At 36.7% G+C, this 27,120-nt stretch overlaps 1 pseudogene; it reads left to right on the top strand.

Annotated features, from left to right (window-relative positions):
• Positions 1 to 25,874, top strand: part of LOC128215031 (ubiquitin carboxyl-terminal hydrolase 34-like) — a 30,849-nt pseudogene extending 4,975 nt beyond the window's left edge.
• Positions 25,875 to 27,120: the final 1,246 nt, after the last annotated feature.

The following is a 27,120-nucleotide window of genomic DNA, read 5'->3' as shown; positions in this document are numbered from 1 at the left end:
GCATTCTTCAGTATCTGATTATTGATAAAAATATTTGCAGGCCCATCGAGGCGGTGGTGACTCGTACAGGACTAGCACAGAGTCTGAGATGTCTGTTGATGACGAACAACCTCCAGAGGAACACTGGAGTAGGAAGGTGGGCAAATTGTATCACTTTCTTAAAAATGCCCAATTGCAAATATAAAAGAAAATGCTATACCAGGTTTTGTTTTTATTTCTCTGTAACATTGCAATATAGAAGGGGTTAAAGTGGTCTCCTGATATTTAGGTGTCTACATCTGTTGTTTTGTGATACAAGGTTACGCCTACCAGAGGTTTTTATTGATGACGTCTCAAAAAAGACGCCAGTGTAGAATTCTACGAGGGAAATAAACATGCTTATCACTGTTGTAACAATCGAACAAAGATAAATAAGTATAGACTAAGTTAAAATACAACCTTTATGTTGCTTGTGAAGAAATAACAACTTAAACCCACATGTTATATATATGTATTTATTGTGTTAAAACCAAAGATGATTGCCCAAACCAACCACATGTTTGTTCTATTCTAAATGTAGTTCATAGAGAAGAAAGGGTTGAGCCACATGTTCAGCATCTTCAAGTTCGGCAGCCTACAGATGAAGGAGGATGAAGCCTGTAGTCAGGTACAAGAATTGTTTTCAATCCAGATTCGATAAATGTTTGTAGTTTGGATTGAAACAGTTTTCGTAGTTTAAATACAAGAGTGGTTTGTACTTCAGAAAGGAGACTTGTTTGCAGTCAGATACAATAATGTTTTTCAGATATGCAAATTTCTGTAGTACAGACCAGATATCTGCTTACAGTTCAGATATGATGATTGTCATAGTTCAGATAAGAGAAATGTTTGTTGTTTGTTCAGGTAAAACAAATATGCCTGTTTCTGATATTGAGCTGTTGATACATTTTGCCATGTTAAATGAAAGTAATTTAAGAAGCAATTTTCCTGTTTGATAGTGGGACCAGGAGTGCTTGGCCTTCCTGCTGCGGCTGATATCTCAATTTCCCATCGACACATCGGACATTGAGGCAGGGCATGATGATGTGTTTGAGACAAGCCACGACAGCCCTAAGAAGAAACTGAAGAAGCAGAAACAGGCTGACAAGATTATCATACCAAGACTGGATCAGGTAAGAATGATTAGGTCTATGTGGTTTTAGGCTCAAGTACACCTTTTAGGCATTTCTGAGTATATTAAGAATATTATCCTGTCTCTTGTTGAAAAGTTTAAGACATTACTGTATTGTGAAACATATTACATATACAGCATGTGAAAAGATTCATTCATACTTCATGCATCCGAACAACACAGCATGCCCCTTAAACCCCTAAGCTGGCCAGTTTCTTTTAAATTTGAGCTAGTTCAACAAGTAGCAATTTATTTGCTTTAAAATGGTTAAAAAAGTAACTGTCTACTTAATTTTTCTGGAACAGCCACTAATCCTATTTCCTGTCCTATTTCAGAGTATAATTTCTGTGCTGAATGTGGAAGATGTCCTGAACATTCTGATGATTCTTTATGATGCAGCAATGCCGGTGTAAGTAGAAGCCATGTTGTTGGGCATCCTCGGCACCCCAGTCTATCATAATCTATATGATACCCTGAGCAAATTGGGTAGGGAAACTTCGTAAATCTTTAATATTCATAAGCATTTTCTGACCAATGAAATAGTTGATAACAAACAGGAAAGAATCTCCTTTGTGAAGAGCTATCAGCATATTTAACAATATCCTGCCTAAAACAATTTGTAAGCCATGATCTCATTGGATTATTTCGATCCGAGATTACATCAGCTACTTCTTGGACATTGTCTCACCACATGAGGTGTGTCTCTTGTGACCAATCAACCGGCTGGATTTAACCTCATTTATTATTCATGAGTATGAGATTTTAACAGCTGATTTACCCAGGGTATCATATAGGTTATGATACGCTGGGATGCCGAGGATGTGTTGTTGGTGTCATCATCATCATTGTGCAAAATCACTCAAAATCTATTGGAGATATTCATATGTTACTTGGTACACATGTAGCAGGATATAGTGTGCACATGTTAAACACGCTCATATTTCTAGCTTTTATAATTGTGCAGTTATGAAAAAGTGTGAGTTTATGGCCATGCTATTTAGGTATATTTTTGTATTGGTTGTATTTTTAACTGACTGCTTGGCACCTTAAGGTGAACCCTTACTGTTTGTTTCACAAAGCCCCAAGTTTACTTGAGTTCCAGTGAACTTTTGTTTCACTGACCGCTCCAAGGCGGCAATCCCATCGTTTACCGGTAAAGCCATTCTGATGACAGCATTATTTGTTTGTGGTGTTTGTTTTTATGTATGTGATGTTAATATGTTTGTGTCAGTAGTTCAATGTTGTTTCGGCAATTGCCTTGTGCCCCCAAACAGGGTTTATTTTTGAATTTCTGATTACTGGGCTTGTCCCTGTATTTTTAGCTCACCAGAGCACAAAGTGCTCAAGGTGAGCTATTGTGATCGGCGTCCGTCTGTCAGTCAGTCCGTTTGTCAACAATTGCTTAAAAAACTTCTCCTCTGAAACTACCTGGCCAAATTCAATGAAACTTCACAGGAAGCTTCCATGGGTGACCATCTACAAAAATACAACAAGGGATCACGATTGAACAACAACAACAACAACAAAATGGCCGACTTCCTGTTTTGCTTTAAAAAACATCTCCTCTGAAACTACTGATCCAAATTCAATGAAACTTTACAGGAAGCTTCCTTCGGTGACCCTCTACAAAAATACAACAAGGGGTCACGATTGATCAACAACAACAAGAACAGCAACAACAACAAAATGGCTGACATCCTGTTTTGCTTTAAAAAAACATTTCCTCTGAAACTACCGCTCCAAATTCAATGAAACTTTACAGGAAGCTTCCTTGAGTGACCTACTACAAAAATACAACAAGGGGTCACGATTGATCAACAATAACAACAACAGCAACAACAACAAAATGGCCAGCTTCCTATTTAGCTTTAAAAAACATCTCCTCTAAAACTGCCAGTCCAAATTCAATTAAACTTTTCAAAAAGCTTCCATGGGTGACCCTCTACAAAAATACAACAAGGGGTCATGATTGATCAACAACAACAACAACAAAATGGCCAAAATGTTAAAATCTGATAGTTATATAAAGTTTACTCTTGAAGCAAGTTCTCCCTTTTTGTTGGAGATTCCACTACTTTCTATTTTTAGTATCCAGGGAATAGATTTAAAGTTTTATTAAGTCTTCAGCATAGTCACTTCTAAGGTAATTATTGTTCTTTTTTTTAGGTTCATAGATTCAAATAATTATTATACACTTTATTCTTCAGAAGAAATTTCATTTTTACTTAATGATGAATTTAATAATCAGACTTTACCATTGAACTTAATGTAGATTATTGTAAACTTCATGTACATTATTCTAAGCTACAATCTGATCTTCTGTGTGGATAGTGAATAAGCCTTAATTAATATAAAGACATATTTGAATGTGAACATGTGAAGGAAGGTGGTGTTGACCTAGTTAAAAGAATTTTAGTGGAAGGTGCTGAATGTTTTCTGATATTTGATTTTTAAAGCTTAAGGCAGTATATTGATTTATTGGATGGTGCACTGTTTGTTGTTTGTGTATCTATACTAAAAGTTATTTTAGTGTGCAAGCAATTTAACATAGTTTTGTCAGTGTGCAGGCAATTGAACAAAGTCCTGTCAGTGTGCAGGCAGCTGAAAAAGGTCCTGTCAGTTTGCAGGTATCTGTATTACATGTGTAAGTGCTGTCAGTGTGCAGTCAATTATCAAGTCCTGTCAGTGTGCAGGCAACTGAACAAAGTCCTGTCAGTGTGCAGGTATGAGAATCAAATTCTGTCAGTGATTATCAAGGCAACATGTTTGACCAGTATGTTTTTCAATATTCTTTGAGAACAAATATCAAGCTATATTGAGTACAAAGGTTAAACTCTTTTACTCAGGTGAGCGCTTTAGGGCCATCATGGCCCTCTTGTTCACTGTATTATAGTACTCAACTGTGTTTTGCTACTGATGGTACTGAATAGTATTAGTATTTAACTTTTATGGATAGGAACTACATGTATACAACTGACTTAATTACAACTTGCATGTATGTATATATATGTGTAGTTTTGCTACCCATGCTATTCAAATGGTCTGTGCTATTTCAGTGATTCCAACTACATGAAAGCTGGGACTTGGGGTAGAACAGAAGGTAAAGAAGCATCATTTAACAAGCTGTCTGTAGTGTTACACGTAAACACACTTGTTATGTTCCTCCGTTATGCAACGATTCACCAAATGTTTTTAAAATTTAAAATATTCAGACTTTTAATTAAGTTGTTAGAGCACATAATTTCATCCTTGGACTTGAGCAAGTACTTTCTGAGCCTGTGACATTCTGGTGTATAATTGATGTAAATTAAGTTTGGAAATGTCTTGCTTGCACTAATCACTGTGTAACAGCTAGCTTAAGGCTTCAGTAATCGTGTGTTTCTAGTGGTTCACTACTCCTTGTCCATGCTGGTGTCATGGGCGTTCTCCGCCGACCAGGTGAAAGACTGCCTGTGTTCCTCTGCAAACTTTCACTGCTGGCTCAAACGACTCACTCTTGAGGCACTGGAGGTATGCATTGTCATGTTTATGACCTTACATGTATATTTGCTATTACAATTCAAGTCAAGGACAAACATTTATTCCCTATAAGGTGACCTTCACATTGCAAAAATTACAATAAATACACAGTACTCCACTACAGTAAAGTTATTGTTTTTCCTCTATGTTTAATTGTAATGTTAAGACTATAATGCTTTATGGTTAATCATTTCACAACAACCAGCTTTCTTAGTGTATTATTTGTAATGTTTCTGTATCTTAGTTTACAAGAAATATAATTTTTCAATTCAACAGTAGTACAGTAAAACTGCGGTCGTTCGAACAAGCGGTCGTTCGAGAACCGGCGTTTCCTCGAGATCAGAGCTTGGTCCCGAACTTGTTTCCTTCTATTTTCATATTAAATATACCTACGCTGCATCGAAACCTAATTATGTCGAGGAGTCGAGCAATATTCTCGGTCCCAAGTACACAAATCATGCAGAAAACCTTATGGCTCCCTCGAGGTTATAATTTCACACTTTCTCCCCGAATGCGTGTTCCAAAATAAACAAACAATTGCTAGGTATTAAAATTTTCGGAAGTTGTAAAAATTGCAATGCCAGTTGAAAGGCAATTGATAAAGTATGAAAAACCGTTTAACACATGACCGATATTAGTTGATATGGGCATTTTAGAAGATAATTATGAGAAGTTAATGACGAGAAGTTAATTGTGCGAAATGTCAATGAGTAATTAAAAAATGAATAAACACTACCATATCGATCCAACATCGGAATGTCTGAAAAGATTTCCTTTTTGTCACTTTGCTTTGCAATATGGCCATTTTGTAAAAAAAAATGATTTATTGATTTATTGATATTTCTTTTACATTTTATATTAAGTATACATATAGTAAACGACAGCCTTTGAACATATTTTTATATCAGTTTAATAATTCAATTGAAAAATGTTAACCAATATTTTAATATTCAATGTAACAGGAACAACTTTTGAGTTTTCTAGTTACCAATGGCTTCTGTTATTTCCCTTTTAAGCCCCATGTACGACGGTAGGCCTGTGTTTTGGCTGGACAGCGGAGGGGAAGACGGGCTATCCATTCCTGCTACAAATCCTATCTAGTCTTCTCACCTTCCTGTCTGATGCCCTCAAGATTAAGCCCCAGAAGAGATTAGATGTAAGTCTTGATGTTTTGGTATTATGGGTAGACAATTGGTATTAAGAAACATACATATATATATATAGGATAGTAAGGATACTCAGAATACAGGGATGAATATGTATTACCTTTTATCAAATTTCAGTCTGTTTAGTTGCTTACCATTAGTCATTTAAAGTAATTAGTCTTACAAGAAAATAAAGAATGTTCTAAATTTACAGTCATGCAATAGAAAGGCTACTGTCTTCTTGATTATATATATAAGAGATGAATAAATGGCTGTCAATGAAAAATTAACAGTGGTGGTGATTTATCTACTATATTTGTAGGTATACCGTATTATATCATGCATAGGACGCACTTTTTTACCTCCAATTCTTGTCTTAAAAAGGGCCTGCGTCCTTTCTATGCTATTAGAATTGCATCTGTTTTTTTCCAAGTCCATTTCAGGTCGAAAATATCGGACCGGGGAAGAACGCGGTAAAAGTAAGTATCTGTACTGCGTCACCGAAGAGAACAACTGACATAGGTAAAATCACGCAAGTTAACACACGCAGAAATGTTTACTTTAAAATGATTTATTGAGAAATAAATTGAAAACAAACATGAGTGTTTACTTTTTTACAAAAGGGACGCTACTCACAAAAACTCGATGTGAGTCAGCACTTTAACTGGTTTGAGTTATAACGGCAACGGAAAATCGGGAAAGGAGGTAAATATCAATTAATCGTTGTTCATGATTTTAATGTTTCGATATTTTACAAAACATTTTGTTGTATCTTACTGTTTTTAAAAAATAATAAAAGAATGTGCATAACGCAAAGTAGCATTATTGTCACTATCAAATCTTTTTCAAATGTGCGAAGGTGTGAAAAACACCCGCTGTCTGTCATTAGAAAAACATCCATAGAACGAACTATTAAGATGTTAATACCGTATGGTTGTTTGTTCGCACTTTACCCGTCGTGCCTTCTGCTGGCAAGGATAATTACCGACACGCATTAATCATGCTTTAATCCGCGCAGCGACAAGCCTTATCAAAACAATCATCAGTTTTGACAATACACAGTTTTGCAACGGTTGCAACGGTTGACTGTCATTCAGAACGCATGTCGGAACTATTGCAACGGTTGCAACGGTTGACTGTCATTCAAAAGGCATGTGGAACTATTGCAACGGTTGACTGTCAGTCAGAAGGCGTTTCAGGACTATTACAGCATTTGTATAAGTCTTATAATATGCGTGAATGTTCTCAAAATGTCAAGACTTATATCATTGTTGTGTACACTAAATTACCGAAATACAACGATAATTATCGAAATACACAAGACAGTTATCGAAATATGCCTTATATACATTTTTTTTTTTACTTCAATATATGTTATAAATACTTTACCAACCTCAATTTTTCGGCTCCGATTTTGACATTTTTTCGCTGCGTCCTATCTTATATATTAAGGGTTTTTACCCGTTTTTTCAACTATTTTTTTGCCTGCGTCCTATCTATGCTAGCGTCCTATACATGATATAATACGGTATTTGTTATATTTTCAGTTTTTAAAACATCAGTCATGAAATTTGTGACTTCACAAGAAGGTTAACTATATTTGATCAATATTTTTGTTGATATGATTCTGAGTACATTTCTCATTTTATCTGAACTGCATATTATTCTCATTTTTCCAGGATGAAGGTTCACCTAAGGAGAAGGAGCCATATGGTCCTGGTTGCCGTGACTACTTCTGGCTGGTGTGCAGATTTGTGGAGAGTATCTCAAAAACAGACGTCAACCCCCGTCTCAGCCCGTCTCAGTATGTACCCAGACTTTATTACTAATACATAAAAGCATTGTTACATTGCCTTGTTTACTCACCCTGTTTCAGGACAGCCCAATGAATCAATCAAGCCTTTGTTTAGAGTTGAGTTAGATTCTACGGGGAAAGATGATTTCAAGACTTGACAAGCTTGGAAAGAAAATGTCCTCATTTCTCAATTTGGGTACTTTCTCTTTTAGGACAGTCCTGTTAATGTATCAAGCTTGGGTCAGGACTTGAATGAGCATGTTGTAGTAGAAATGTCAGGCATGTTGTATTAGAAATGTCAGGCATGTTATAGTAGAAATGTCAGGCATGTTGTAGTAGAAATGTCAGGCATGTTGTAGTAGAAATGTCGGGTAGAAATGTCAGGCTTTGAGGAAAAGTAACACTCTGTTCTTAGTTGACAATATTTCATCTTCTGTTCAGGAAAGCCCTGTGAATTTATCAAGCCTGGGTAGGGACTTGTGTGAGCACATTGTTGGGCGGGAATACCTAAAGACTCGCCTTGGTTTCGAGGAAGATGATGCCTGATTGGTCTCCTCAATCTTGCTACTGCAGTTTTCAAACACAACCCAACATTTTAGATCACAGATGAGTGCAGGGTAGGGTGTGATTGTGTTTATGTTAACAAGGAAAAGAAAGTCAATATACAATGTAAAAGTATAATTTCCTATCTTTTTATAATAGAAAATCAATGCATTTATTTTCTATTCTATTACGTCATACTATTTCCGGAATCAAATGAGATGTGCAGTGACCGTATAGTACACTGTTGTAACTCGTACAGTGAAGACCTATTCACTGAGTGACACTCGACCGTGACGAAGTTTGCTTCGTCGATGTATTCTTAGGAATACGGTTATACTTCTAATTTTGAAACTATTTGGTAGTTTCTTTTTTATTAAAGAATAGAAGTTTTTCAAGATATATAACTAATATTCGTATTAGTTTAATTTTGTTCTGTTCGCAGAAGTAATTTAACACGTATCGTTAAATTTTACGACGTCGTTTCTTTGCTATTTCCGGCATTGCCGAAAATATCCCCTCGTGTGTAATGGCGGACAAAGAAGTCCAAATTTCGAGGAATGCTGCGGCTTCGGCCGTTTCTAGTGGAAAGATAATGTTGACAATGTCGACGAAGATTCCACTTGAAAAAGCGGGCTCTTCAACTACTCAAAGTAGCTCAAAACCCTCTCAGAAAGACAGTAATGGCGGAAAAATGAATGAGGTGCTTGAGATACTGCGAGTACTCAACTCGAATGTGAATGCACAAAATGCCCATTTTGATAAGCAAGAGAAGTGTATAAATGACATTATGAATTCCAAGTGGCCCGATGAGGGTCAACATAACATTGATGTTCCGTATGAACAAGATGAGTTTGAGGGACAATTTCAGTCTGAATCCTTCGGGGAAAGTTTCAGTGACACAACTAAGTATCGAGCCCTGCCATATGGTATTTCCTGTGCACCAAAACAATTCACAAAAATGATGAAGCCAGTTTATGCATCTCTGCGCATGATGGGACACAAAAATTCAGGTTATATTGATGATTCACTGTTAATGGGTGATACATATTCTGTGAGCAAAATGTTCATGATACTGTCAATCTCATGACGGAGTTAGGATTCATGATTCATGAAACAAAATCGGTAATTGTTCCAACTAGAAAAATTACATTTCTTGGTAATGATATTGATTCAGAAAAAATGGTGGTAACGTTGCCATCAGAAAAAGTGGAAAAAATAGTCCAATCATGCACAGATTTGCAAAAACAGGATAGAGCAAAAATTAGAGATGTTGCAAGGATTTTGGGTCTTTTGGTGTCATCCTTTTCGGCTGTAGAGTTTGGTCCATTGTTAGCTCACCTGTCACGTAGTGACAAGGTGAGCTTTTGTGATCACTCTTCGTCCGTCCGTCCGTCCGTCCGTCCGTCCGTCCGTTCACAATTGCTTGTGAACACAATAGAGGTCACAATTTTGACCTAATCTTTATGAAACTTGGTCAGTCTGATCATCTCTATAAAATCTAGGTCAAGTTCGATATTGGGTCATCTGGGGTCAAAAACTAGGTCACTAGGTCAATTAGTAGAAAAACCTTGTGAACACAATAGAGGTCACAATTTTAGCCTAATCTCAATGCAACTTGGTCAGAATGGTCATCTCTATAAAATCTAGGTCAAGTTCGATATTGGGTCATCCGCGGTCAATAATAAGGTCACTAGGTCAATTAGTAGAAAAACCTTGTGAACACAATAGAGGTCACAATTTTAGCCTAATCTCAATGCAACTTGGTCAGAATGATCATCTCTATAAAATGTAGGTCAAGTTCGATATTGGGTCATCCGCGGTCAACAACTAGGTCACTAGGTCAATTAGTACAAAAACCTTGTGAACACAATAGAGGTCACAATTTTAGCCTAATCTCAATGCAACTTGGTCAGAATAATCATCTCTATAAAATCTAGGTCAAGTTCGATATTGGGTCATCCGCAGTCAATAACTAGGTCACTAGGTCAATTATTAGAAAAACCTTGTGAACACAACAGAGGTCACAATTTTGACCTAATCTTTATGAAACTTGGTCAGACTGATCATCTCTATGAAATCTAGGTCAAGTTCGATATTGGGTCATCTGGGGTCAAAAACTAGGTCAGTAGGTCAATTAGTAGAAATACCTCGTGAACACATTAGAGGTCACAATTTTAGCCTAATCTCAATGCAACTTGGTCAGAATGATCATCTCTATAAAATCTAGGTCAAGTTCGATATTGGGTCATCCGCGGTCAATAACTAGGTCACTAGGTCAATTAGTAGAAAAACCTTGTGAACACAATAGAGGTCACAATTTTAGCCTAATCTCAATGCAAATTGGTCAGAATGATCATCGCTGTAAAATGTAGGTCAAGTTTGATATTGGGTCATTCACGGTCAATAACTAGGTCACTAGGTCAATTAGTACAAAAACCTTGTGAACACAATAGAGGTCACAATTTTAGCCTAATCTCAATGCAACTTGGTCAGAATGATCATCTCTATAAAATCTAGGTCAAGTTCGATATTGGGTCATCCGCGGTCAATAACTAGGTCACTAGGTCAATTAGTACAAAAACCTTGTGAACACAATAGAGGTCACAATTTTAGGCTAATCTTAATGCAACTTGGTCAGAATGATCATCTCTATAAAATCTGGGTCAAGTTCGATATTGGGTCATACGCAGTCAATAACTAGGTCACTAGGTCAATTATTAGAAAAACCTTGTGAACAAAATAGAGGTCACAATTCTAGCCTTATCTTAATGAAACTTGGTCAGAATGATCATCTTAACATAAGCTAGGTCAAGTTCGATATTGGGTCATCCGCGGTCAATAATTAGGTCACTAGGTCAATTAGTAGAAAAACCTTGTGAACACAATAGAGGTCACAATTTTAGCCTAATCTTTATGAAACTTGGTCAGACTGATCATCTCTATGAAATCTAGGTCAAGTTCGATATTGGGTCATCTGGGGTCAAAAACTAGGTCAGTAGGTCAATTAGTAGAAATACCTTGTGAACACATTAGAGGTCACAATTTTAGCCTAATCTCAATGCAACTTGGTCAGAATGATCATCTCTATAAAATCTAGGTCAAGTTCGATATTGGGTCATCCGCAGTCAATAACTAGGTCACTAGGTCAATTAGTAGAAAAACCTTGTGAACACAATAGAGGTCACAATTTTAGCCTAATCTCAATGCAAATTGGTCAGAATGATCATCGCTGTAAAATGTAGGTCAAGTTTGATATTGGGTCATTCACGGTCAATAACTAGGTCACTAGGTCAATTAGTACAAAAACCTTGTGAACACAATAGAGGTCACAATTTTAGCCTAATCTCAATGCAACTTGGTCAGAATGATCATCTCTATAAAATCTAGGTCAAGTTCGATATTGGGTCATCCGCGGTCAATCACTAGGTCACTAGGTCAATCAGTACAAAAACCTTGTGAACACAATAGAGGTCACAATTTTAGGCTAATCTTAATGCAACTTGGTCAGAATGATCATCTCTATGAAATCTGGGTCAAGTTCGATATTGGGTCATCCGCAGTCAATAATTAGGTCACTAGGTCAATTATTAGAAAAACCTTGTGAACAAAATAGAGGTCACAATTTTAGCCTTATCTTAATGAAACTTGGTCAGAATGATCATCTTAACATAAGCTAGGTCAAGTTATATATTGGGTCAACCCAGGTCAAAAACTAGGTCACTAGGTCAATTAGTAGAAAAACCTTGTGAACACAATAGAGGTCACAATTTTAGCCTAATCTCAATGCAACTTGGTCAGAATGATCATCTCTATAAAATGTAGGTCAAGTTCGATATTGGGTCATCCGCGGTCAACAACTAGGTCACTAGGTCAATTAGTACAAAAACCTTGTGAACACAATAGAGGTCACAATTTTAGCCTAATCTCAATGCAAGTTGGTCAGAATAATCATCTCTATAAAATCTAGGTCAAGTTCGATATTGGGTCATCCGCAGTCAATAACTAGGTCACTAGGTCAATTAGTAGAAAAACCTTGTGAACACAACAGAGGTCACAATTTTGACCTAATCTTTATGAAACTTGGTCAGACTGATCATCTCTATGAAATCTAGGTCAAGTTCGATATTGGGTCATCTGGGGTCAAAAACTAGGTCAGTAGGTCAATTAGTAGAAATACCTTGTGAACACATTAGAGGTCACAATTTTAGCCTAATCTCAATGCAACTTGGTCAGAATGATCATCTCTATAAAATTTAGGTCAAGTTCGATATTGGGTCATCCGCGGTCAATAACTAGGTCACTAGGTCAATTAGTAGAAAAACCTTGTGAACACAATAGAGGTCACAATTTTAGCCTAATCTCAATGCAACTTGATCAGAATGATCATCGCTATAAAATGTAGGTCAAGTTTGATATTGGGTCATTCACGGTCAATAACTAGGTCACTAGGTCAATTAGTACAAAAACCTTGTGAACACAATAGAGGTCACAATTTTAGCCTAATCTCAATGCAACTTGGTCAGAATGATCATCTCTATAAAATCTAGGTCAAGTTCGATATTGGGTCATCTGCGGTCAATAACTAGGTCACTAGGTCAATTAGTACAAAAACCTTGTGAACACAATAGAGGTCACAATTTTAGGCTAATCTTAATGCAACTTGGTCAGAATGATCATCTCTATAAAATCTGGGTCAAGTTCAATATTGGGTCATACGCAGTCAATAACTAGGTCACTAGGTCAATTATTAGAAAAACCTTGTGAACAAAATAGAGGTCACAATTTTAGCCTTATCTTAATGAAACTTGGTCAGAATGATCATCTTAACATAAGCTAGGTCAAGTTCCATATTGGGTCAACCCAGGTCAAAAACTAGGTCACTAGGTCAATTAGTAGAAAAACCTTGTGAACACAATAGAGGTCACAATTTTAGGCTTAACTCAATTCAACTTGGTCAGAATGATCATCTCTAGAAAAATATAGGTCAAGTTCGATATTGGGTCATTCGCGGTCAATAACTAGGTCACTAGGTCAATTAGTATAAAGACCTTGTGAACACAATAGAGGTCACAACTTAAGCCTAATCTAAATGTAACTTGGTCAGAATGATCATCTCTATAAAATCTAGGTCAAGATAATAGGTCAGAATGTTCACTTTATTTAGCAAAGCTACAGGTGAGCGATACAGGGCCATCATGGCCCTCTTGTTTTATAGAACTATTGAATGTGCAAAAATTCAAGCACTTCAACACCATGCTGGTGATTATGAGTCTATGATGTCTATCACAGAAAGTATAAAAAATGAACTCTCATGGTGGATTCAAAATCTTTCTCACCAAAATAGACAGATTATACATGGAAATCCTGATCTCATAATCACCACAGACGCTAGTTCGTTTGGATGGGGTGCTGTTTCAGAGAATGAAAGCATTGGTGGCTGATGGGATGATACTGAGATTCAGAATCATATCAATGTCTTGAAATTGTTTGCTGCAAGCCATGCTCTCAAGTCATTTTGTAAGACAAAATCAAACATCCATGTACAAATACGTTCTGACAACTCGTGTACTGTTGCATATATTTGTCATATGGGTGGTAAAATAGAACAACTTAACAACATTGCAAAGCATATGTGGCTCTGGAGTAAGGATAGAGCAATTTGGCTTTCAGCAACACATGTTCCTGGAATTGCAAACGAGGCAGATTTTAGTTCAAGACATTTTAATGAAAATGTTGAATGGAAACTAGCAGAATCTGTTTTTTCAGAAGCTGTAAATTGTTTTGGTTTCCCGGAAATTGACATGTTTGCTTCTTGTTTGAATAGGCTTTTGGATCGATTTGTTTCATGGAAACCAGATCCAGATGCAGAAGCAGTTGATGCTTTTTTTGTGGATTAGAATGGTAGATACATATATGCTTTTCCTCCTTTCAGGTGTGTGGCACAAGTAATTCAGAAAGTGAGGCAGGACAGAGCAGAGGCCTTGCTGGTGGCACCTTTTTGGATAACACAGAATTCTTTCACCAGTATTCTGGAAATGTTGACTCACAATCCATTCATTCTGAAAGTGGACCAGGACACATTGAAATTACCACAAACATTGAAAGTGCATCCTTTAGTCAACAAACTACATCTAATGCTATGTCGTATATCCGGAGATCCTATGAAAAGCGAAACTTATCTAAAAAGTCTATTAATATCATCATGGCCTCATGGAGAAAGACTACACAGAAGCAATATTCCACGTACATTAACCGATGGATTCACTTCTGTCGTGAAAGGGAAATTGATCCACTTCAAACCCCTATAGAGTACTGCATAGAATTTCTAACTGAACTATATGATTCAGGATTGAGCTATGAAACATTAAATACTGCAAGAAGTGCTTTATCAAGTTTATATAAAAAAACAAGATGGTTATAATGTGGAAAGCCATCCATTTGTTATACGTTTTCTCAGTGGTGTTTATAACTTGCCTCCAACTAAACCAAAATACAAAGAGACATGGGATGTGTCAAAAGTTCTGTGTTATTTGAAAACTCTGACACCAGCAAGACAGTTGTCATTAAAGATGCTATCTTACAAGCTAGTTATGCTTATAGCTTTGACTCAGGCAAGTCAAAGCCATTCTATTTCTTTGTTGACACTTGATAATATGATGAAAGACAGTGAGTCTTATGTGTTACACTACTCTGGGCTGTTGAAACAGTCAAGGAAAGGAAAAGTTAATCCGATCCTAAAATTAAACAGATATACGCTAGATAGCGAAATTTGTGTATATAGTACTATTGCAGAATGTATTGAACAAACTAGTGGGTTACGTAATGGTGTTAGACAGTTGATAATTAGTTATATTAAACCACACAAACCTGTGGTTTCAACAACTATAAGTCGGTGGATAAAATTTGTGTTGAAAAGTTCTGGCATTGATATTGATAAATATAGCTCTCACAGCACAAGAAGTGCTGCTTCATCGAAAGTGAAAGCAAGTGGACTTCCAATATCGGAAATAATGAAAGTAGCTGGTTGGTCCACAGATACAACGTTTGCCAGATCCTATGACAAGCCCCTGGAGAGAGAAAGTTGTTGCTCCTTCCAGGATGTTGTTTTACAGTAAACAGGTACCCTTTTTTCTAAGAATGTTCGATGTTTTTGAATAAGTGCCTGTACGAGATTGCGCAAGTCATTTTTGTTTGCGTTGAAATCTCATTTGATTCCGGAAATAGTATGACATAATAGAATTCCCCCAAACAAACGAGACTTACCTGTAAGTAGAAGTTGGGATGGGATTCTATTAGTCATATTTCTATTGAGGGGATCAAATGCCCACCGCATTAGGTTCTTGGAAGGTTTTTGATCTGAACCCACCCCTTTTACCTCTAACTGTTGGAAAAGGGAGTTAATTTATTTTGATCCCTCAATGGTTTGGGACAAATATTCCTTGCGCTTTGGCGGATAATACTGATTGATTACTATACGGTCACTGCACATCTCATTTGATCCCCTCAATAGAAATATGACTACGGTAATAAAATCCCAACACAACTTCTACTTACAGGTAAGTCTCGTTTGTTTGGGGGAATTATACCTAATGTATATATTTGGCCAGTTTTTTTTTTTTATCTTAAATAATATTCATAAACTACTCAGTTATGGTGTACATGCAAGATTCTGTGTAGGAAGAAATTCACCAATATGTAATGGTGTAACATTTATCATGCATAATTCACATACATATATATCAGGAGTTCCTGAGCGGAGTTTTTAAATGCCTGTTTGCCCTGCCATCGCCTACAAAGCGTTACTTGCCCAAGTGTAAGAGCCAAGCTTCAAGGTCTGGGATGTATGATCTGCTGGTGGAACTTGTGAAGGGAAACATAGAAAACTACAAAGTCCTACATGCAAAATGCTCCTCAACACACAAAAGGTGAAATTAAGATTCATTGACTCTTCCAAGACGGTAACCCTTATTGATTACATTTGTTCAATACAATGTTTTCTATTTAATCAGTTAGTGTTGTTTTGTGACAATGTGTGTCTCTCCTTGAGCTTATGTTGGGCTTTGATCAATATGCATCTCAACAAGCTCATTATTAACAGTTTGGGCTGCTTCGCTTGTCCCTGTGGTTTTCTTTGTATTTTGGTTATACTTTGTTTTTGCTGTGATTCTCTCTCCCTTTTTGCCAGATTATTTGAAGCAATTAATATTTGATAAATTGTCCAAAAAAAATAATAATATTAATTTCTTGGCACTTTTTTTTTTCACTCTTACTACATTTTTGTTTCAGTTTGGTAGATGATTGTATTTCAGACTTGTAGACCATTGATATACGCATATATAATTATAATTATATATAAGTTATTCTGTTACGCCATACTGAATGTAAATAAATTTAAACATATACTATTTCAAACTCCCATGCCCCTTACCTCTGGGACTACTGGCGCATGAAGATGGGCGTTCCAAATGTGGCTATGTGGGACTGACCAATTTAGGAGCCACCTGCTACATGGCCACCTGTATGCAACATTTGTACATGATTCTCCAGGCCAGGCAGTCTGTCCTCCCGGCAAAAGTACACATTCATGTATGGTCATAATGTTAGCTGCTCTGGGGTTTTTTGAAGAAGAAACATTGTGGTATTGTCATAGCATTGACATGTTGACATCATGGTATACAAACTTTAACCTTGGTCAGAATTTAAAAAAAAGAGACAATACACACATATCAAACTGCAAAACTCAAGCAATCTACATTTTAGGAACTTGGATAACTATGCTACAGCTTGTTCTGTAAAGAATAATGTATGAATCTTAGATCTTTCAAACCTAGTTCAATTGTGGTATTATAAAGTTGGATAGATGTAAAACTATACACAAAAAAAAAGATGCGTAAATTGGAACACGCAATAGGAGTGTAAAACTAACAGTAAGGGTTTCTTCAGGATGTGCATGATAGACAAACAGCTGCTTAAAATGACCATTTACCCTAAGGGTGCACTGACTTGCATACATGCCATATCCCCAAGCGGTGGAAAAATCGATACAGCTGATAGTTACTCAACATAAACTTATCTGTGAAGTCTTACTTTTCCTTTTAGAAAAGTGAACATGAGGCCTGCGACCTGCGCTGTGTTTGTAATCAATACATTATAGACAGACAGCTGCTTTCTATAATAAAAACAATAACATGTCAGAGCAATCTGTATTTCTACCTCTCAGGAGAGTGAGCATAAGGCGTACAACCTGCGGGGGTTCTGTAAGGTGTACACCATGGACAAACAGCCCCTCAACACCGGGGAACAGAAAGATATGACAGAGTTCTTCACCGATCTCATTACAAAGCTGGAAGAAATGTCTCCGGATATGGTTGGTACCTTCATGCAAGCAGAAATAAATTGTAAATTGTTTTCATGTTATGACGTATGATCATTGAGCAATAATTATGGATACATTTATTGTAATAAAAAATATATATACTTCTTTCAGTTGTTAATGAAGTAATTCAGTTATTATTTTATAAAGTATATATATTTTATATTTGGATGATTTAATGATTAAAAATTCTGTGTTATTTATGAATTTACTTTACAATGTGGCTTCTTTTATCTGTATATTATATTAGATTTAAAGACGAGTTTTGTTTTGTTTTTTCAGAAAAAGTTGATTAAAAGCCTGTTTGGAGGTGTCATCACCTATAATGTTGGGTCACTGGTAAGTAAGACTGTTTCTTTCATGCTTTTCGATGAAATATGGGGTTTTAACAGTGAAATAACAACAGTGAAAACATCAAATTGATATTTTCACTGTTGTTATTTCACTGTTAAAACCCCATAATAAGGAGTGAAAATATCAACTTTCCGAACTACTTTTAAATTGCTTTGTAGTTACTTGCCTTGATCAAAACAGAACACTTCACTTTGAACCAGTACATGTTGCAAACGAATGTTTAAAAATTAAAGAAATGTTAATAAATTTAGATAAATATATATTTGGAAATTAACAACTTACTGTTTATTACTGGTTATCCCGTTTTTAGCTCGACTATTCGAAGAATAGGTGGGCTATACTACTCGCCCCAGTGTCGGCATTGGTGTCCAGTTAAAGTTTTAGGTCAAGTTGGGATTTTCACTTATAAGTCCAATACCCTACATTCAATTGACTTAATACGCAGTTGTTCAGGGCCATCACATGATGAGGTTAGATAACTCCATATTATTCTTAACACAGATTATGGCCCCTGATTGACTATGGAACTTAGGTTAAAGTTTTAGGGCAAGTTGGAATATTTATTAATACCTTCTATATCCTTTGTTCAATTGACTTAATACTTCACACAGTTGTTCAGGACCATCACACAATGAGGTTACATAACTCCATATTATCCTTAATACAAGTTATGGCCCCTGATTGACTTAGGTTAAAGTTTTAGGGCAGGTTAAAGTTTTAGGGCTAGTTGGGATTTTCACTTAAAACTCCAATACCATTCATTCAATTGACTTAATACTTCACACAGATGTTCAGAGCCATCACATAATGAGGTTAGATAACTCCATATTATCTTTTATACAAATTATGGCCCCTGATTGACTATTGAACTTAGAGACCTTAAAGTTTTAGGGCAGGTTGGGTAAAACTTTCTTTTAAAAATAAAAATGATTCTCAGTTATTTTAAATTATACTACAACATTCTCTTATCTATATTTTATAAGAAAAAAAAATAATGACAAAAACCAGCAAATGGTCTTAGGTAAAACATGAACACTTGTAATTGGACATGTTCTAACTTCATATCTGTAGCGCCATCACCAATCAATGTGTCAACACCAACAAGTCGATCAAAGAATTACTCGCAACGAGCTCCTTTGCAACTGTTGACAGGGAATTGGGGAGAAGAAAACGCTTCACCTCCAGTCTCCTCATACTATGTAAGTGCCTTTTTTAAATATTTTCAGGCAACACAGGTGTGTGTGTGTGTGTGTGTGTGTGTGTGTGTGTGTGTGCGTGTGTGCGTGCGTGCGTGCGTGCGTGCGTGCGTGCGTGTGACTTTCCCTTGTTTCTTCTGCTGTAAAGGAAGAGTGTATGTGATTAAATTTGTCTTGTACTTTGCAGCAACAGAGGTGTCTGTGTGTGTGTGTGTGTGTGTGTGTGTGTGTGCGTGCGTGCGTGCGTGCGTGCGTGCGTGCGTGCGTGCGTGCGTGCGTGCGTGCGTGCGTGCGTGCGTGCGTGCGTGCGTGCGTGCGTGCGTGCGTGCGTGCGTGCGTGCGTGCGTGCGTGCGTGCGTGCGTGCGTGCGTGCGTGCGTGTGTGTTAAATTGTTTTGACAAATAAGTGCATTTTTGAATTTAGCTTTATTTGTTTCTATTTCAGGACCTACTTGCAGAGACTGTTAGGTATGAGACGCGGCTGCCAAAGGCGGTAGCCATGGTTGATGCAGGCAGTTTTTACAACCAAACAACTGACAACCTGCTCACTTAAGGGAGAGGTAACAAGCAAGGGAGAACACAGGCCAGGTCTCCCCATGGCAGCATGAGACGCTGTTATAGGTTTGTATGATTTTTTTCCTACAATTTATAATAACAGCTGGAACTGGATAAATGTGTCGGCAATATAAGATACTCTAGTTTCCCTTTTTCTTGAGAAAGATATAGTTTTAATTGAGTTGTCAGTGGCATGGCTTTGGTCAGTGGTGATAAGCCCGTCAAATAAGTGACAGGTCTAATTATACATTGAAATGAAAAGGTTTAATTCATTTCAGATGTCATTTCCAAGAAGTTTGGGGTCCACACCCAGAGCGTCGAGACGAAGTTGAGGACTACTCTGAGAAGATTCTTCATTACGTTAAATGAACTGCTGAAGAAGATGTGTTGTAAATGAGTTATGATGCTTTGATTTTAGTGCTTTTAAAAGATGTGCTGTACATATGTGCTCTAAAAAGATGAACAGTACTGCTTAAGATGTGCTGAAAAGGCTTTTGATGCTTAAGAAAATGTGCATCTATTTTGATACATCTTATCCCTTTTGCTTAGAAATTTATGCCTTATAGAAGTACTGGTATTTTAAATGAAAGTGGTTCTAGCCAGTGTCTTGGTTGTTTATCAAAAAGATTTATTCGTCATTTGTTATGCTGAATTTCAATATTTATCTATCTATCTCTCTATCTCTCTCTCTCTCTCTCTCTCTCTCTCTATATATATATATATATATATATATATATATATTATATTCTGTGTGGAATTTTAACTTTGTGCATATCATATACTATTTATTCTTGTATAATATTTATTTTTGTGTTGAATTCTTGCAATTGTGTTGAAATGTAAGTGTGGGTATTTATGAGCTGGCAGCTGCAATTTCTTGAGAATAGTATATTTCTGTAAAATTGGTGTAATATTTACTTCTTTTGGTTTGTTTTTTTATTCGAGGTTTTCTTTAGTCAAGCAAAAAGTTGGTGTTTAGTTTGTTTGGTGAAAAATTAAATGAGCCTCTTTACCTATTATTAAAAATTTGGGCAAGAATGTGGTAAACAATAAATGGTATTTGGTAAATGAAATATTTTACACTATATATTGTTAGCTTTCTGTTGATCTCAATTGTCAGACTGATATGTGATTCCCTCTTTGTCTTTCATCAATTGTTTACATTGTATTTCATGTAAATGTGTTAAAAGAGAGCCCAAATGGAATGTTTTTAGCTCTACTGGCCTTTCTACTGGCCAAAGGCCAGAAGAGCTTATGCGATGGTAATTTGTACATAGTATGTGCGTCTGTAAACAATTCATGTTAACACGATACAGCCTTCAGTTTTGATTGTATCTTGATGAAGCTTGTACAGTATCTTCATATCCATTAGAGCTTGGTTCCTTTGCGAAAACCAGCCAGATCTGCCCATGCATGCCTAGATTATGGGCCTTGATAGTATAAAAATCCTGTAAACAATTGTTGTTAACACAATACAGCCTTCAGTTTTGATTGTATCTTGATGAAACTTGTACAGTATCTACATATCCATAAGAGCTCGGTTCCTTTTGAAAATCAGCCAGATCCCCCCATGCATGCCTAGATTATGGGCCTTGATAGTATAAAAAAAAGTGCGTATTCTTTTCCAAAAAACGCACTCAAGTGGGTTTTAACTGCATTTTTGGGGAAAGAATACGCACTTCTTGAAAGTGCGTTTTTAGTGCGCTTTTATGCAGCTAAATGTTTGTGAAGTTAGAAGCCTAGCGGCATGACGTTAGCGTCCTAGCAGCATCAACTTGGCGGACAAGCAGCATAAATCTGTTCTCTATTTCAAAGTTATCAATCATGGGTTTAATTGGGATATATGAAAAATCAACATTTTTTTTTAATTCGTACATAACCAGCAGTCTTAATTGTTTTCTACATCAAAGCATGTTTATATGAGTTTTCCTCTAAAACAATGCTAATCTAATGTTTTTCTATGCAAAATTCATCACGCTGGGGCGATTTTATTTCAAAATGTTGATCAAGCTTCCAGCGCCCTAGTGGCGTGTAGTTGGCGGCCTAGTGGCCAAAGTGCCCCAAACGACAATCCAGCGGAACCTCCGCCCCCACAAAAAAAGAGGGGGGGATCCTGATATTCGCTAAAGGATATGGATTTATGAATATAACATCTAATTTATCATTGTTTTGGAAAATAACTCATATAAAATGCTTTGAGAAAGGCAACAATTTTAGGCCGCTAGACACTTGAGACAGCTAGGCTGCCTTTTACTATACGCCACTTGGCCCTAGCCTTATGTACACGGTTTTATGTTCATGTTCATTTCAGAGAATTGATATGTATGTTCAAGCCTATATTCAGTTGGATTATCATCCCCATCATCATCATCAGCATCCTCCTCCTCCTCCTCCTCCTCCTCCTCCTCATCATCATCATCATCATCATCATCATCATCATCATCATCATCATCATCATCATCATCATCATCATCACCACCACCACCACCACCACCACCACCAACAACAACAACACCAACAACAACATTATTATTGTTATTATTATCATTGTTTATATTATTATTAATGTAATTTTCATCCAATTTTCCCTACATTTCTTAAGTTGTTTTTCACCCAGAGGTGTAATTTCCCCATGTGAGGTAGATTCATTCGCTATTTGTATGCATATATGCTATAAAAAAATTATAATTAAGTGTTTTATATTTCATTTTTTTTTTTTTTAACGTCGAAGACTGCTTTATGCAGTCTACAAAAGCAAGCTTGTATACTAATACATATTTAAATCATGTGATACAATGGAACGGCTGCTGATACAATGGAACGGCTGCATATTTAAAACAACAACAAAAAACCCTGCAATTAAACGCATTTTGCAATAGTTATTTACAATCCCAAACGTTTATTTTAACTAACCAAATGTTTAAAAATGTTAAGTTTCCTTATAACAATTATTGTCATTTGTTTGTTGCCATAGCTCCCAATAAGGTACTCAAAACGCAAATAAAGATATATTTACTGTAAACATCACCATAGTCAAACATAATCCACTATGATTATGAAACATACATGTTTTGTATTGTAGTGGTCACTTGATGAAGTGGAGTGTAAGCGAGGCTTGTGGATTCAAACATCACTTGAGTGTCACTCCCCTTATTTCACTCAAGTAATCATTTGAGTGTCCCTTAAGCGAATGTGGTTGGAGTGTGAGTGAGAGTGGATGTTCTGAATTTGGCCCATTGAAATGAAACTTGGAATTTATGTATATAGAAAGCAATAAGAGGAAGTGCATTAACTGGATCAAGTTATCTTCCCCTGTTGACCAAGATCCGGATGTAAATACAGAAAAAAGAGTGCTTGTGTTCAAGTATCAATATTTTATTTAAGTTGAATGAAAGAGTAAAAAAGGGTGGTCTTTTGGAATAGAAGCTATAATATTAAAAAAAATATTGTTTTTAAATATAATATATCAAAGACTTTTCAACCCCTATATCAAAAACTTTTCAAGCCCTATAATTTTTGTCAGCCATGTGTTTTACAAGAAACTTAAAAAATCATTTTAATAGTTATAAATGAATCTAATTTTTAGCTTGACTATTTAAAGAATAAGGAGAGCTATCCTAGTCACCCGAGCGTCGGCATATTTTTGTGTTACCACTTATGTTAAAGTTTGCGTATCACCTCAAATATTTTCAATGTCCATTGACATACGGCTTTGAAACTTTGCACACTTGTTTACCATCATCCCCCAACCTGTACAAAGGAGGAGGTAACTCTATCAAGCATTTTGACAAAATTATGCTCCTTTTTTACTTAGAATTTACGTTAAAGTTTGCGTACCACCTCAAATATTTTCAATATCCATTGACATATGGCTTAGAAACTTTGCACTTGTTCACCATCATGCCCCTAACCTGTACACAAGAGGAGGTAACTCTATCAAGCATTTTGACAAAATTATGCCCCTTTTTTTGGACTTAGAATTTACATTAAAGTTTGCGTACCACAAATATTTTCAATTTAGATTTATGTAAATTTCTCAGCACATCATGTACTGCATTGACATCTAATTTAACAGTGATCCATGCATGTTTTGCCAAAACTTTTCAATCCATACACCAAAAAGCGGCGGAATAGTCGAGCTCGCTGTCTCTGTGACAGCTCTTGTTGTACTTGCAAGAAATCAATTTTGAAAGTTTTTACCCATTTCTAGGGAGTAATATACTTCTTTTAATGGAAGCCTTGATGAGATGGTCATTCACCTGCATTCTGCCATGAGATGGCAGTCCACCTGCAGTCTGCCATGAGATGGCCATCCACTCGCAGTATGTCATGAGATGGCCATCCACCTGTAGTCTGCCATGAGATGGCCATCCACCTGCAGTCTGCCATGAGATGGTCATCCACCTGCAGTCTGTCATAAAATGGTCATCCGCCTGTACCCTGCCATGAGATGGCCATTCACCTGCAGCCTGCCATGAGATAACCATCCACCTGTAGTCTGCCATATGATGGTCATCTACCTGTACCCTGCCATGAGATGGTCATCCACCTGCAGCCTTGTATGAGATGGTCACCCACCTGCATACTACCATGAGATGGCCATCCACCTGCAGCCTCATTTGAGATGATCATCAACCTGCATACTGCCATAAGATGGCCATCCACCTGCAGCCTCGTTTGAGATGATCATCAACCTGCATACTGCCATTAGATGGCCATCCACCTGCAATCTCGTTTGAGATGATCATCAACCTGCATACTGCCATGAGATGGTCACCCACCTTCAGTCTCGTTTGAGATGGCCATTCACCTGTAGTCTGCCATATGATGGTCATCCACCTGTACCCTGCCATGAGATGGTCATCCACCTGCAGCCTTGTATGAGATGGTCACCCACCTGCATACTACAATGAGATGGCCATCCACCTGCAGCCTCGTTTGAGATGATCATACTGCCATAAGATGGCCATCCACCTGCAGCCTCGTTTGAGATGATCATCAACCTGCATACTGCCATTAGATGGCCATCCACCTGCAATCTCGTTTGAGATGATCATCAACCTGCATACTGCCATGAGATGGTCACCCACCTTCAGTCTCGTTTGAGATGGCCATTCACCTGTAGTCTGCCATATGATGGTCATCCACCTGTACCCTGCCATGAGATGGTCATCCACCTGCAGCCTTGTATGAGATGGTCACCCACCTGCATACTACAATGAGATGGCCATCCACCTGCAGCCTCGTTTGAGATGATCATACTGCCATAAGATGGCCATCCACCTGCAGCCTCGTTTAAGATGATCATCAACCTGCATACTTCCATGAGATGGCCATCCACTTGCAGCCTCGTTTGAGATGGCCATCCACCTGCAGCCTTGTATGAGATGGCCATCCACCTGCATTCTTGTATGAGATGGTCATCCACCTGCAGCCTTGTATGAGATGGCCATCCACCTGCAGCCTCATTTGAGGTGGTCATCCACCTGTATACTGCCATGAGATGGCCAAGCTAGCTCTTTGATAATAGCTATTGGTATCAGTGTACAAGTTACATAAAACCTGTTGGCATCTTTGGACATTTACTCTTTAACTTATTCATATGGCAATAAGATGGCTGTACCGTACAGACTGACCTGTCAATGATGATGATCATTTCATGTCTGAAGATGCTACAGACTTTATTTTTTGTGACCTTAATGATTTCTAAGGCTTGTATGAATTTGATTTTGCTATACATTCTGTATTTTCTTAAATCATTGATAGAAATTTAAGAAGTTTAATTCTAGAAGCCTGTTAGATGGTATAGTTTATTTTGAAGTGATGGTCATTGATTTTCAAAATTAGAATTTTTCTTTGGTCATGTCTTCATGTTAAACATCTCAAATCACTGTCATGCACATTGATAATTGCTTCAGTAGTTAAGTTTAAAAAGGGGAAGTACAAGAATTGTATTATGCAAAAAAGACCTGATAAGAATTGTCCATTGTGTAACAAATAATTGGCATAATAATGTGTGTTTACATACCCCCCCCCATCTTTTTCTTTCCAAAAAAATGATATTTGTTGACAAGTCTTGTGAAAATTACCAAGAAAGATATTGCTAAGCTACTGTTTCCAGTGTCTTTAAGAAAATACACTGGTTAAATTGCTTTCATGTATAATTTTAGTTGTTTTCAAATGGAAAATTAAGTACAATTATTAGGAATAAAAAATTATCTGTGATATATATATATTGTCTTGAAATAAACGTATATTAAAATATGTTTTCTAGTTAAATTTTGCGAGGTATCAAATAAGGCTACTACTTATTTGACAGCATATGGTGTTCAACTGTGGAGAAATTAAACTTGTGATATGGATACATATACAAATGGGCAGCTATATGATCTTAAGTTATATTTCACTCTGGCAATTCTTGATTATTAAAATGTTAATTCATGTCATCATATTATCGTATAGTTGCCCTTCTGTATTATTCATCTCTTATGCTGGTATGGAAAAAACAAATGAATAAAAACAATTCAAATTGACAATTCAGCAGGGACATACCGTTTAACCAAGAACATTTTTTCTTGAGATTCCCAAAATACATATTTTTGACATATTTCAATGTTTTTTTAATAAACTGTGTTCAAATAAATATGCAAAAAATTGGTTTCCAACTTGTGTTTTGGAGTTAAACTATAAAAATGCATCTTTAAGGCGAGGAAATAAGGTGTAAGATGTGTTGAATTAAAATTGGAAGACTGAACTTTATGTAAATCTGTTGACTGCTCCACATTTCATAAGGATACACTATTCATATTTAATGTTAAACAATCTACGATTAACACACACAAAATAAATAAAAGCTGCTTTATGCTTTAGAGTATGAAGTCTGGTATTAAATACATAAATTAAGTATGTTTTCAGCAGTTTTGCCAAACATAGAATTCATTTCATGACCTATTTTTAACTCCACATCATGATATGGTACCCTGTAATTACAAGAGCAGTACAAAACACATTTTCATACTTCCCAAATCTGGCACAAACATACATGTTATATTAATTTTTGCTATTATTTAAGAAGAAAAATATGAATTGAAACATAAAAGGCCATTTAATGTGAAATCTGCCCACCTCTTGCTCTTTCAAGATAGTTGCAGGACTGAACCAAGAAACAGAGGAGAGCCATTGCTCAACATGACTAAGAAACAGAGGAGAGTCATTGTTCGACATGACTAAGAAACAGAGGAGAGCCATTGTTCGACATGACTAAGAAACCGAGGAGAGCCATTGCTCAACATGACTAAGAAACAGAGGAGAGCCATTGTTCCACATGACTAAGAAACAGAGGAGAGCCATTGCTCAACATGACTAAGAAACAGAGGAGAGCCATTGCTCAACATGACTAAGAAACAGAGGAGAGCCATTGCTCGACATGACCAAGAAACAGAGGAGAGCCATTGCTCGACATGACTAAGAAACAGAGGAGAGCCATTGCTC

Source organism: Mya arenaria, chromosome 2 (genome assembly GCF_026914265.1).
Source record: "Mya arenaria isolate MELC-2E11 chromosome 2, ASM2691426v1".
Classification (NCBI taxonomy): Eukaryota; Metazoa; Mollusca; class Bivalvia; order Myida; family Myidae; genus Mya; species Mya arenaria.
Note: the sequence above shows the minus strand (reverse complement) of the source record. Positions and strands in the feature narration are given on the sequence as shown.